The 11124-nt window shown below is 45.0% G+C and overlaps 1 long non-coding RNA gene across 1 annotated transcript in view; it reads left to right on the top strand.

Moving 5' to 3' along the window:
* Positions 1–953: 953 nt before the first annotated feature.
* Positions 954–11124, top strand: part of LOC104273688 — an 11640-nt gene continuing 1469 nt past the window's right edge. The window contains exons 1-2 of the long non-coding RNA XR_717815.1: positions 954–1117; positions 4796–4923. This is a non-coding gene — a long non-coding RNA (uncharacterized LOC104273688). The remainder of the gene's footprint in view (positions 1118–4795; positions 4924–11124) is intronic.

The raw sequence follows: 11124 nt of genomic DNA, 5'->3' as shown, positions 1-11124 counted from the left end.
TATGATTAGGATATATGTCTTCACTGGGAGGAAGTTTGTGATGAGTGGAAAGGCCTTCAGCATGTTAGGGAGAGGATTAGCAGCTGGAGTACTTTCATGCCCAACACAGGTCTAGAGACAAGGGGTAGCATGAGACTCTAAAGAGCAAAGGTCAGCCAGTTACAAATGTGTCAAGGTGACTTATTCACCTTGTCGAGGTGACCAAGTAACTTGGTCCAAGCCTTCTTCTTCCAGGTTCCCTCTTAAACATCAGATTTGACAGCATTCTGTTTAATATCACGTATCTTCCCTTTTTTGCATGAAAATCTGCTAATCAGCCCTCTAACAGAGGGCTTGGGAGTATCTGCTTCTCTAAAGAAGAACAAAACCTCCTATAAATAACTTTCCAAAACAGAGTTTGGAAACTGAGTTGCAATGGTGTTCAGAGCTCACAGATCCCTACAAACCAGGGAGATGTAGTCTTAGCTAGAAGGCAGCTTCAGGAATGAGCCCCATCTCCTTCAGTACTTATTACTATCGTCTTTTTCCCTTCCCATATGCCTTGGGTGCCTTCTTGGTAGTCAAGCACCTACCCTGCAAATGGGCAATAGCCTCTCAGTGCAGCTTTCCCATGCACTAATACCTTGCTCACTCTTTTCTTGCTGTCAGGGAGTGGGAGGTGGGCAGAAAAACAGGGGTCTGAGCCTGGAGCAAGTAGGAAATAAGACTGTTCCTGTACTCCTGAAAAGAGAATACGTCAGGGTGGAAGCCCTGCATCCCTTTGGCACTGTGTGTTAGTCAATGACTGCAGTGTCTGGTCTCAATCAAGACTGATTAATGAACTACCCCTGTTTGTCCCTAGCAGATGCTTGTAGTATGTATGTTGGCTAAGGTTTGGAGTGAATTAAAAAACACCATTTATTGGACAGATACACTTGAAGGGAAGATGAGTCACACATCTTTTTTTTTTTGGGGGGGGGGAAGGATTTAACTCTCACTGAGTGAAGGAGCTGCTGATTTAGTCAAGTCGAGAACAGGATGTGAACCTTTGGTCTAGTGCGTTGACATTTACATCTCTGAGTGAGAGTGCTTGTTTTCAGTGGAAGAGCAGCAAGGCTGCTTTTTGAAACATTTAAATGTAATTAAGCTTCTGGAGGAAAAGAAGTGAATATGTTTTGATGGGAAGATTTTAATCTCTCTGGACCTACCAGAATGGCTACGGAAAGATTTCAGCATTTCTATGTGTGCATCTTTTCAAACTGTGTGGTCTGTTTTGGGAGATGTAAATAAATACTTGCATTTGCATTTTACTTTCACCTGAGGTAAGAGTGGTTTCAAGGTAACAGGCTAACAGCAAAACATTGCTGATCTAAAATTAAAAGAAAGTGTCCTTCAAAAGCAGTGCAGCTCAGGTTGAGAACAAGTATCAGAAAGGTGGGAGAGGAAGATGTCTTTTTCACTGACTAGCACTGACTAGGAGACCTCTCTGGCACAGAGCAAAGGAAGAAAAGGCACGCTTGAATGCTTAAGTCCCGAATAAATTTTGCATAAAGGAAAAAAAGCCAACTTTTGCCCCGTAAGTACACCCCTTCCCTCTCCACTTTGAAGCCTCTTGGGATTCCAGTACTAATTGCTGGTGGCTGTGTCAAGCAAAGGAGAAGGAAACCTGTCAGGGTAGTGTGGAAGAATCCCTCGGCACGTCCACTCTCCAGACACAAACACAACCTATATCTGCTCCTGGATTAAAAAACACTACAGAAAAGTGCTACACCGGTACCTTAAATGTGCTAAAAGCTAACTGGGACACGAAGGAGGACTTACTTCTTTGGAAATACCAAGGAAAAATTCCTCCAAAGAAAATAACACAAATGTTATCTCCTTCCATAAGGGATGGAATCGAAAGCAACCAAAAAGTCACCTGTACAGCACATGACAGCAGCACAGTTGGATCCGGGCTCGGTCTTTTAGCTCTCCATGCTGCCACTTGGAGAGAACTGCTCAGCCTGGTGACTCCAGCCCCTTGACCACAGTATTCCTCAGCGTCCCCATGAAATTTGCGTGGTGGCAAACTCTGGACCTTACGCTACCTGTGTACATTTGTAGAGCAAACAGAAAGTAAAATTAAACAGGGTACGTAATTAGGTATTTCATGCCACATCACATTGTACTAGGGTTTAAAACACACATCCAGCATTTGCTGTTGACCCAAACCGAAGTTCATATGCTCCCATATGCCATATGCCTGTCTCTCAACTTCATTATGATGCAGAAACCTACAGACATACATTATGCATTTAAATTCAGGCATGATTTATGTCCCTACCTGGACATTATTCTTGTGCCCCCACTCTGGAGAGTTACTCCTAGAAACTAGTGTCACAGCTCTTATAAGCCACGACAGCGAGGCATTTGTGGGCAGATATGCAAAAATGGATCACATGAGGGCAGCCAGTTTGTCACTTCATTGTTAATACAGGTAGGCCACAGCTTACTTGGACAATGACTACTCTGCAGAACTTTACAAAATTTGCTTTTATTTTATTCCCTGCCTAACAAATAGTGTTCATCTTAGCAAAAGAAGGAATCCTAAGGTAGAGAAGCAGCAGGTACAGAAGCTATCCTAAAAGCTGGGATGCCGTGCCCTGTCTGTCTCCTCATCTAGCTGGCAAAATCTTAAAACAATGTCAGGTGCTCACAGCTGTGGCTGACCAAAATCACCCAACCTCATTGACCTTGGATGATAGGCGGTCCTGGGTGCAGCCTATTCCCACCTAGAGAGCAGCTGAGCGCGTTGCAGCAATCTTGGGGCTGTGACTCTGCTAGCCGTGGTCAGGAACATCCTAAAGAGTCCCGAAGTGTAGAGAGAGCCTTTGGAGAAAATGTAACTGGGACTGTGTTTCACCAGCTGCCTGCAACCAGTGAGCTAGGTTTTTATCTGGAAGCCTTTGCCAGCCAAACTAGCATTCTGCACCCACTGAAAGGAATGGCCTCTTCTTGTGCTCAGGCCTCCAGTGTAGCTGAGCAAGTTGCTTTCAGGATTGAGGTTTTCCAGTACTGGCTTTTCACCTGAACACCACAGGGCAAATCTCAGGTTTTGCTTGATCTAGCAAGGAGAAAAATGTCTTATAATCCACTTGATGTTCTGGAGTTAAATAAAATATCTTTGACAAAGCTGGTAATGCAAATGGGGTTTAGCTTCTGCTTAAGATGGTTTGTAAACCTGCCTCATGCAAACCAGTTTTAAAGAATAGTTGAGTCCAATAGTTGGTAGCCAAGCAAAACTGCTACTGCCTCTCAGGCAAGAAAAGCATTTCTAGGCAAAATTTTTGAAAAGTATTAACATGATTTTGCAGGCCAATATAGATAGTTCCCCAGGTTTCAAAGCAGTCTTGTGTTTTGTTTTTTTTTTTTAAATAGCAGAAACAGGCTGGATATTCCAGCTGACTAAAATTTTCAGAATTTAGTTAGCTGGGAATGAACAACAGAGAAATGCAAAGCCTGGGCAGTTCAGTTTGAGGAAGGGATGCAGCTGTGTCAGTGCAGTGCCCAGCATCTGCTAGAAAACTCCGGTCTTTGAGGGACACTACAGCAGCACTTGTAGCCCAGGTACCAGGTCACGCACCCACCGCAGTCCTCAGCCAGCAAGGCTGAAGCTGGCTCGAGGTCCTTCACCCCTCACGCTGTGGTCCCAGGCCCTGGAGCAGCAGAAGGTGTGTGGCTGGGGGTAGCTGGTAGATGCCAATGCTATGTTACCAATCTTCACGCATTCTGTGGAATGGTGGATGGGAGGAGTTGTACCTCAGTGCTACCTGGCTTAATGGTGCCTTTGAGTTAAGTGACATTTCCTCCCCCTACACTCTCCCCCCATCTTTTTGTCCTGGTTTGAGCTAAACGAAACCAATTTTATTCAGTGATTTTTACTTTCCAGCTCAGTCTCTTCTAAAAGGCTGCACTTTCTGAAGTTCGCAGCATGTTTCTGCAGACAGCCTGTGCTACTGGCAGTGATAACACCTGATGTTTACAGTTACTGCCTGGGACTGGGATGCAGAAAGGCTTTTGCTGAAACTTATTCCTGTAGTGACCAAAGCCACTGCTGGATCTTGTGTGCCACGCTGGGGGTGCCGGGTAGTAAGAGGGGTCACAAGGAAGTGAAATGTTGCACCTCTGGGGGGTTATAGACAGGACAGGTGACCAACGAGAGTATTTCATCCCATATACATCATATTTAGTATAAATTGAGTGATCACTAGGGTTTCTTTCCCTTTTCTGCAATGGTCGGTGTCCAGGGCAGACTCCATCCAATCTCCTGCTTTTGATCCGGATCCTGAGTTCCTGAATCCAGCTCCTTGTATCCAGCTCCCTGACGCTGCTGAGACTGGGGCTTCCCCAGAGCCTCCTGCTCTGCAGCATCAGTGGGGATTGTTATGGGGGAGAGTCAGGTTTGATATAGGGCTTATACATGTTTAGTTGTATATAGTTCTTTATTTTTATAATTTCACTATTATTTCTATTGTTGTTACATTAAAGCTGATTTAGTCTTCTTTTCTAACCCATAAGTCTCTCTGCCTCATTCACTTTTCCTTCCCATTTTGGGGGGGGAAGAGGAGGTTAGAGTGCGTCTGTCCGTGTCTTAGTGGCCCTGCCCTAACCCATGACACTTTTTTAAGCAGAAAAAAAAGCAGACGAGGAGGCTTGCATTCTGATGCTGGGTCGGTGGATATGGGATAATTCAAATTCAGCACCTTCCTCGAAGCTATGTGGTACCCAGGGGACGGTATCTTACTCTGCTCTTTCCTATCACTCTGTGCACTTGTAGGGGCTTATGGTATTACTGCAAAACACTCTAGACATGCACAGCATGAAGAAACAAGTTGAAAGGTACATTTGGATGCTCCAGACTCAGATCAGATAAACTCACAGGATTCACGTGGCCTCTGACACCAGGTGATTGCAAATGGTAATAAATAAAATTCAAATTTAGGTTGGCACATGCTTTCTTAGCAAGGGGAAAAAAATAACTACATTTTAACAGACTAAGTGGTTAGAGAACTTTGTTAATTCAGACATAAACCTGTTAGCATAAAATATTGCTGGAGGTCTGAAATGGCCTCAGACGGTTTACATTTTTCAACAGGATTGCTGTTAGAGACAACTAACCCTTTCTCTCCCTAAGAAAAATGTTGCTTTTCCACGAGGCAACCCAAAAGCCAATCTCTTTGTACACAAGAGAAATGCCTCTAATCTAGACTTTATTAGACTGATCATTATATAATGGCTTTAGAAACTCTGGACAAAATAGAGCAGTGGGTTTAGCTGACGGTAATGTCAGATTGCTGTCAATAATCCCCGGCAGATGCAAACGTGTGACCCTTTTCCCCCTTAATTGTTGAATATTTATTTTTATCTTATAATGTTAATAAGGTTTATTGTGCTGCAGAGAGAGCTGTTATCACATGACCTTCATCCTTCTGACTCACAACAAAACCAGAAACATTACACTGCCTGTCACGTCCTCTTGTTTAATGATAATGTGTAGGTTAGTTGCTTTTCTTCCCCACACAATATTATTTATTCCTTTTGGACTGCCTTCCCTTATTTGGAGTTGCCATCATGCTGAGCAAAAAAGCGTGACTGAAACAGGAGGTTCTGGAGCACCTTTTTAGTATAAGCAGCAGGAACAAAAAAATATAAATATATAACTAGTTTTTAGATAGCACTTGGTTAATTTGTGAATGGCATTATAAGACATGATTGCCTACAAGAGCAGAGACTGGATTTGATGAAGCAGGAGGGACCTAGAAACTCAGCCTTCCTAAATAAGACCTAGATAAAAGCCTGAGTAAACTCAATGTCAGAGGAAAAAAAAAAAGACTATGTGAAGAACATGGGAGGAAAAAAAACAAGACAATTTTTATTTTCTTTGGAACCAAATTAGTTCCATTCATGTATATTTGAGATGGCAGGAACCCAAAGTAAAGGTTTGCATCTGGTCCTTTATTTGCACTGTGCTCAGCCAGGATCCCCAACCCAGATAACTCGTATTGGATCAGCCATGTTGATGTTGTGTAGGACGCAAGAGCCAGATTGATATAGACGGAAGAATGCAGTATCTCGGAGAGCTGGGCTGCACCTTTTCACAGCCCTGCAAGGAAAGGTGAGGCTCACATACCTGGATCTTGAATTCATGCGCCCAGCACCTCCTGCCAAGTCGTTGGGGCAGAGCAACCAGGGTGTCGCACCACTCAAGTTCTTGGCGTCGTGTCTAAATGAAACAGGGGTACGAAAAAAAAACCTCATTGATTTGCTTCCACAGAGCAAGCCCACGGTGGAGGAGGCACAACTGAGGAGCACAGAATAGCTGGGAAGTTCAGCCCCTTGGGCACCTGGCACCAGGCTCCAAACACGGAGCGGCTATGAGCCGTGTGGCTGGAAGGGACGGGGCTAATCGTGGAGGAGTCTCCCTCCCTCTGCGGGCAGGCAGGACCTGGATCTGGCGTTGCATGAAGAGCTTGGCAAGGGGTGCAGCGGGAAGCCCAGAAGATCTAGCATATCGTCAGTGCCAGAAATCTCCAGCTGCACAGTTCTGAACACAAACTTTGTATATCCTCGAAACAGTGAAGATAAGTAATTTTTGGGTTTGTTACATGTTTTAAATGGAGAGCCCTCAGCTATTCCAACACATTCCCTTTGCAGGTTCATTAATGAGACCTATGGGAATTGGACTGGGTTCTTTTTCACTCTGTTATTTGGACTGTGAGAAAAAAAAATCACGGAAAGGAGAAGCTATTTTCAAGCCAGGACGTTTTTTTCTATTTCAAAACTAAAATGTTTACCAGGCTTCTGCTGTTAAGTCCAGATATTTGGGGTATTTATTAGAGCTGTGCAGAGAATAGTCTAGATGTTTGTGTGTGTTTAATTTTTCTTAGATCTCTGTGATCAATTATTTACATTGCTTTTTTAAACATTATTTTATGGTATGAAAATAATATTTCATGGTATAATGTTTCAGTCCTTGTGTTAGTGAGGCAATATGGTACTTTTATTTTGTTCAGAGTGCTTTGTGTAATCCTTAGCGAAATGAATGTTAGGGTGCACTTGTGAATTTAGGCAGTAAATCCCAATCACAGTGACATGAAAACCAGGACTCCCTCCCAAATGGCTTTGCACCCATATAACCATTTTGATGAGGGGGTGATCATTTTTACTACAATAAAAAAACTTCGCAACCCCCCAGCCCAGTTGCAGTTACACCAAAAATGAAAATATTGGATCTGGGCCTGGCTGTCCCCTAAATACTGATATCGGTACTTCTCTACTGACTCTAAACTGGCATGGGTCAGGTCTTGGTTTTCAGCCTTTTACATCGATTCTGATGTAGCTAATGCGTGACAGATGTCGTGGTGAAATCATAGATCTATTGAAGTCACTGGCAAAATTCCCATTCATTTAAAGAGTCCCAGGGCTTTGCTCAGCACAATTTAAGCTCCATGTGCAATACCCAAAACACAGGTCACCCCCAGTTACAACATGGCTGTTTTCTCAACCCAGGAACAAGAAAATCAGGAAGCGTCAGTGTGCAGTGTCTGGATGTCCTCCTGTAACTGGTGCCCTCAGGCTTTTGCACATGGTGGGCAAGTCCAGTGGAACCAATTGCCACAGAAAATACTTCTGACCAACAATTCTGTTCTGCCATCCTGAAACGTCTGACACGTGTGACACCTACAGAAGTCACTGCAGCAGACAAGCAAAAGTCTAGTTTTGAGGCAATTTAGTATTGAAAGGGAAAGAAGAAGACCTAGTACTTTCAGCCTCTCAGTGGCTGCCTACCAGATGCTTGAGAAATGGAGACCTGGAAAGCTCGACCTCACTGTATGGGATTTCACTGCTGAGATTCAGTGGAAATCCTCTGGGGATCACGGGGAAGTCACACTGCATCCACAGTCTCTGAGCCAGGAAATGGGCACAGATACCCAGGGACCACCTGTACTACCCCATTTTTCTGTGCTTTGGAGCTGTGCGTGTCTCTGTGACTCACGTGTGGTTACACAAACAAAAGTGACCTGTCCTGTGGAGCCACAATCTCAGCTCTGTGCTGCATGTGGGCACGAGAAAAGCTTCTCTGTGGCTCCTTGGGGAGTAAACAACGGTCTAGATTTTTTTTTGGTGGCCCTTCTTGAAAGAGTTTGTGTGCCATAAGCAGGGGTTCCATGGGGGATGTTGATTCCTCAGTGAGAACTGTTTAAGAAGAAACAGCATCCACCTCCGTATGGGCTGATTCCCTGGCTTGGCTTTGTGATGCAGTGATGATACCCAGTTTGTTTAAAGCTAGGCAGGGTATCTCTGCCATACTCTATGCTGAAGACAAAACCTACTGCACCCCTAAGGATAACTTCGTTTATCATTAAAATTAAACAGCCAGTGTTATGGATTGCAACAACAAAGATCAGGGCTGTTTTCAGCAAGAGGCAGAAGCACTCAGCTAGACTGTCCCAGCCTCATACCAGTTCCTACTGCCTACCTCAGTCCTTCTAAAGTGCTGCAATGGGAAAGTTCAGCAGAGGGAACAGAAAGTGGCATTTCCAGCCCCACTGTGAATGAGGAAAACTCCTTAATAGCGGGAATACTGGCTGAAGAGTGAAGGCAGTATGGTCTGGATCACTTAATGAGATGGATACAATCCCCCAAATGTATCTTTCTATGTAGTCAAACACTAGGATTTACATCCAGAAACAGAATACAGACCACAGTCCTAGGACTGCAGGGAACTCCAGATCTGGAGAAGATTGACCCTGAAAGAGATAAGCGTGTCTAACAGTTCAAGAAGGTTGTGGATGAGGTGAGGACAAATCCAAGAAAGGCCGCAGAACAAAATGACTAAGTAGTGGGAAAAGCATCTTGAGGTGACAGACTGGAGAAGATACTCCATCTGTTTAGCTTAACGAAAGTAAAGTTGAGAGGATGGCTTTATCACAGTCTCTAAGTACTGACATGGGGAACAGAAACGTGATAATAGAAGGCTTTTCAATCTAGCTGATGCAACTATAATATGATCCAACTGGAAGTTGGAAGCCAGACAAATTTTGACTACAAATAAGGTGCAGATGTTTAACAGTGAGGGTAATTAACCAGTGGAACTAATTACCAAGGACTGTGGGGACTATCATCAACAACCTTAAATCAGAATTAGATTCCCCCCCTCCTCAGCCCCCTTGCCAAAGATGTGCTCTGGTTCATTCAGGAATGAATTCAGAGGTGTCCTTCATTGTGAGTGTTATTCAGGAGCTCAGGCTAGGTAATCAAGCTGACTTGCTCTGCCTTTGCAGTCTGTATCCCTGCGATTCACTGGCCCTCGGACACCACACAGAAAACCCACAGCACTTGCCCAAACTGGCTCATGCTCTTCGTTTCATATTCTGGGCTGTTAAATAAAGGCCAAATGGGTAAGAGTGGGAGGAGAATAGAGCGAGTGATGGGATCATAGATCCCCTTTGTGAAAGCCTGTGTATTATCTTGGTGATTCAGTTACTTCTTAAAAGACATAAAAAGAATGAAAAAATTAAGATGGCAAATGTAATTGTCTGCCCTGCTAAAAGCATTGCAGACAAAAGGAGCTTTCAGGAGAGATACTGATAAAGTGGGCTTTGCATTCCTCTTGCTGTGGCTGTGCTGAACTTGGCCAGGGCCAGGAGCACCTTAAAAATCAGCAGAAGCACCCTATAAATTAGCAGCTCCTGTCTGGAGTGACATAGTCCTGGGGAGTAGCAGTGAACCAACGCATGGCTCATGGAGCACCACTTCCAGATAGTGGAACTGCTGCCATCCATGGTCAGGTCCACATGGGCATTTGATCTAAGAACAAAAAGAGTCCAGCATCAGCAAAGTCTTGTCTGCAAGTGGCCAAGAGGGAGGTTGTACTACCTAGCTCAGGGGCATGTGATGGATAGAACCCTGGCCAGAACTTGCCCAGTCCATGACGAATCTCTCGCTGTGCCCCAGCTCCGACCTCCCTGCTATGGGGAGGCTGCGGCCATGTCAGCCTCTCAGCTGAGCTCAGGGCAGAAGGAAGGGAGGCCAACATGCCAGACAGGGTACAGATAGCCTCTCTCTGGCCATTCTTCACCCAGTTTTGGGCTTTCCATTTCAAGAAGGACAAGGAACTACTGGAGAGAGTCCAGTGCAGAGCCACTAAGATAAATGGAGGACTGGAGCATCTACTGTGTGAGGAAAGGCTGAGAGAGCTGGGTCTGTTTAGCCTGGAGGAGGCTGAGAGGGGATCTTGTCACTGCTTATAAATATCTAAGGGCTGGGTGTCAGGAGGATGGGGCTAGACTCTTCTCAGTGGTGTCCAGTGAGAGGACAAGGGGCAATGGTGACAAAATAGAATACAGTAAGTTCAACCTACACCTGAAGAAATACTTCTTTACTGTGAGGTTAACAGAGCACTGGAACAGGTTGTCCAGAGACGTTGTGGAGTCTCTGCTCTGGAGACATTCATTATCTGTCTGGATGTGTTCCTGTGTGACCTACTGTAGGCAATTCTGCTCTAGGCAGAGGGGTTGGACTAGATGATCTTCAGAGGTCCCTTCCAACTCCCAACATCCTGTGATTCTGTGAAACGAGTGAGTCAAAGAAAGACATGAGACACTTGCAGTTCTGCTGTAGAAGTAATTGTCCCTCCTGACAGAGAATCATGGAATTATTTAAGTTGGAAAAGACCTTTAAGATCATCGAGTCAAACTGTTAACTTAGCACTGCCAGGCCCACCACTAAAACATGTCCCCAGCACCAACATCTACACATTTTTTAAATACCTCCATGGTGGCAGTGTTGGCCCTACGGGCAGGACCCAGGGTCTGGGCAACTGCAGTTAGGGGACAGAGAGACTAGGGGGGCTCTCATAGGCAAGACACAGTGACACCCTGTCCCAGAGTGGCCCTGCTGGCCTTCTGGAGCCTTCCAAAGCCTTCTAGAAACTTCCAGGACCTTCTGCCACCCTGCTGACATTGAATACAGCCCTCTCAGAAACAAAGCAGCCAAGTGGATACTGCAAATGCCTGGTCCACCCCAGCAGTCCTGTCTCCCAGGTCTCTTGGCCGTGTCTCTGGCGAGGCCTGGGCATGCCCTTCACCAGGAGCAGGCATGGCG

Source organism: Apaloderma vittatum, unplaced genomic scaffold (assembly GCF_000703405.1).
Source record: "Apaloderma vittatum isolate BGI_N311 unplaced genomic scaffold, ASM70340v1 scaffold5485, whole genome shotgun sequence".
Lineage (NCBI taxonomy): Eukaryota > Metazoa > Chordata > Aves > Trogoniformes > Trogonidae > Apaloderma > Apaloderma vittatum.
This window is presented reverse-complemented; position numbering and strand designations above follow the sequence as displayed.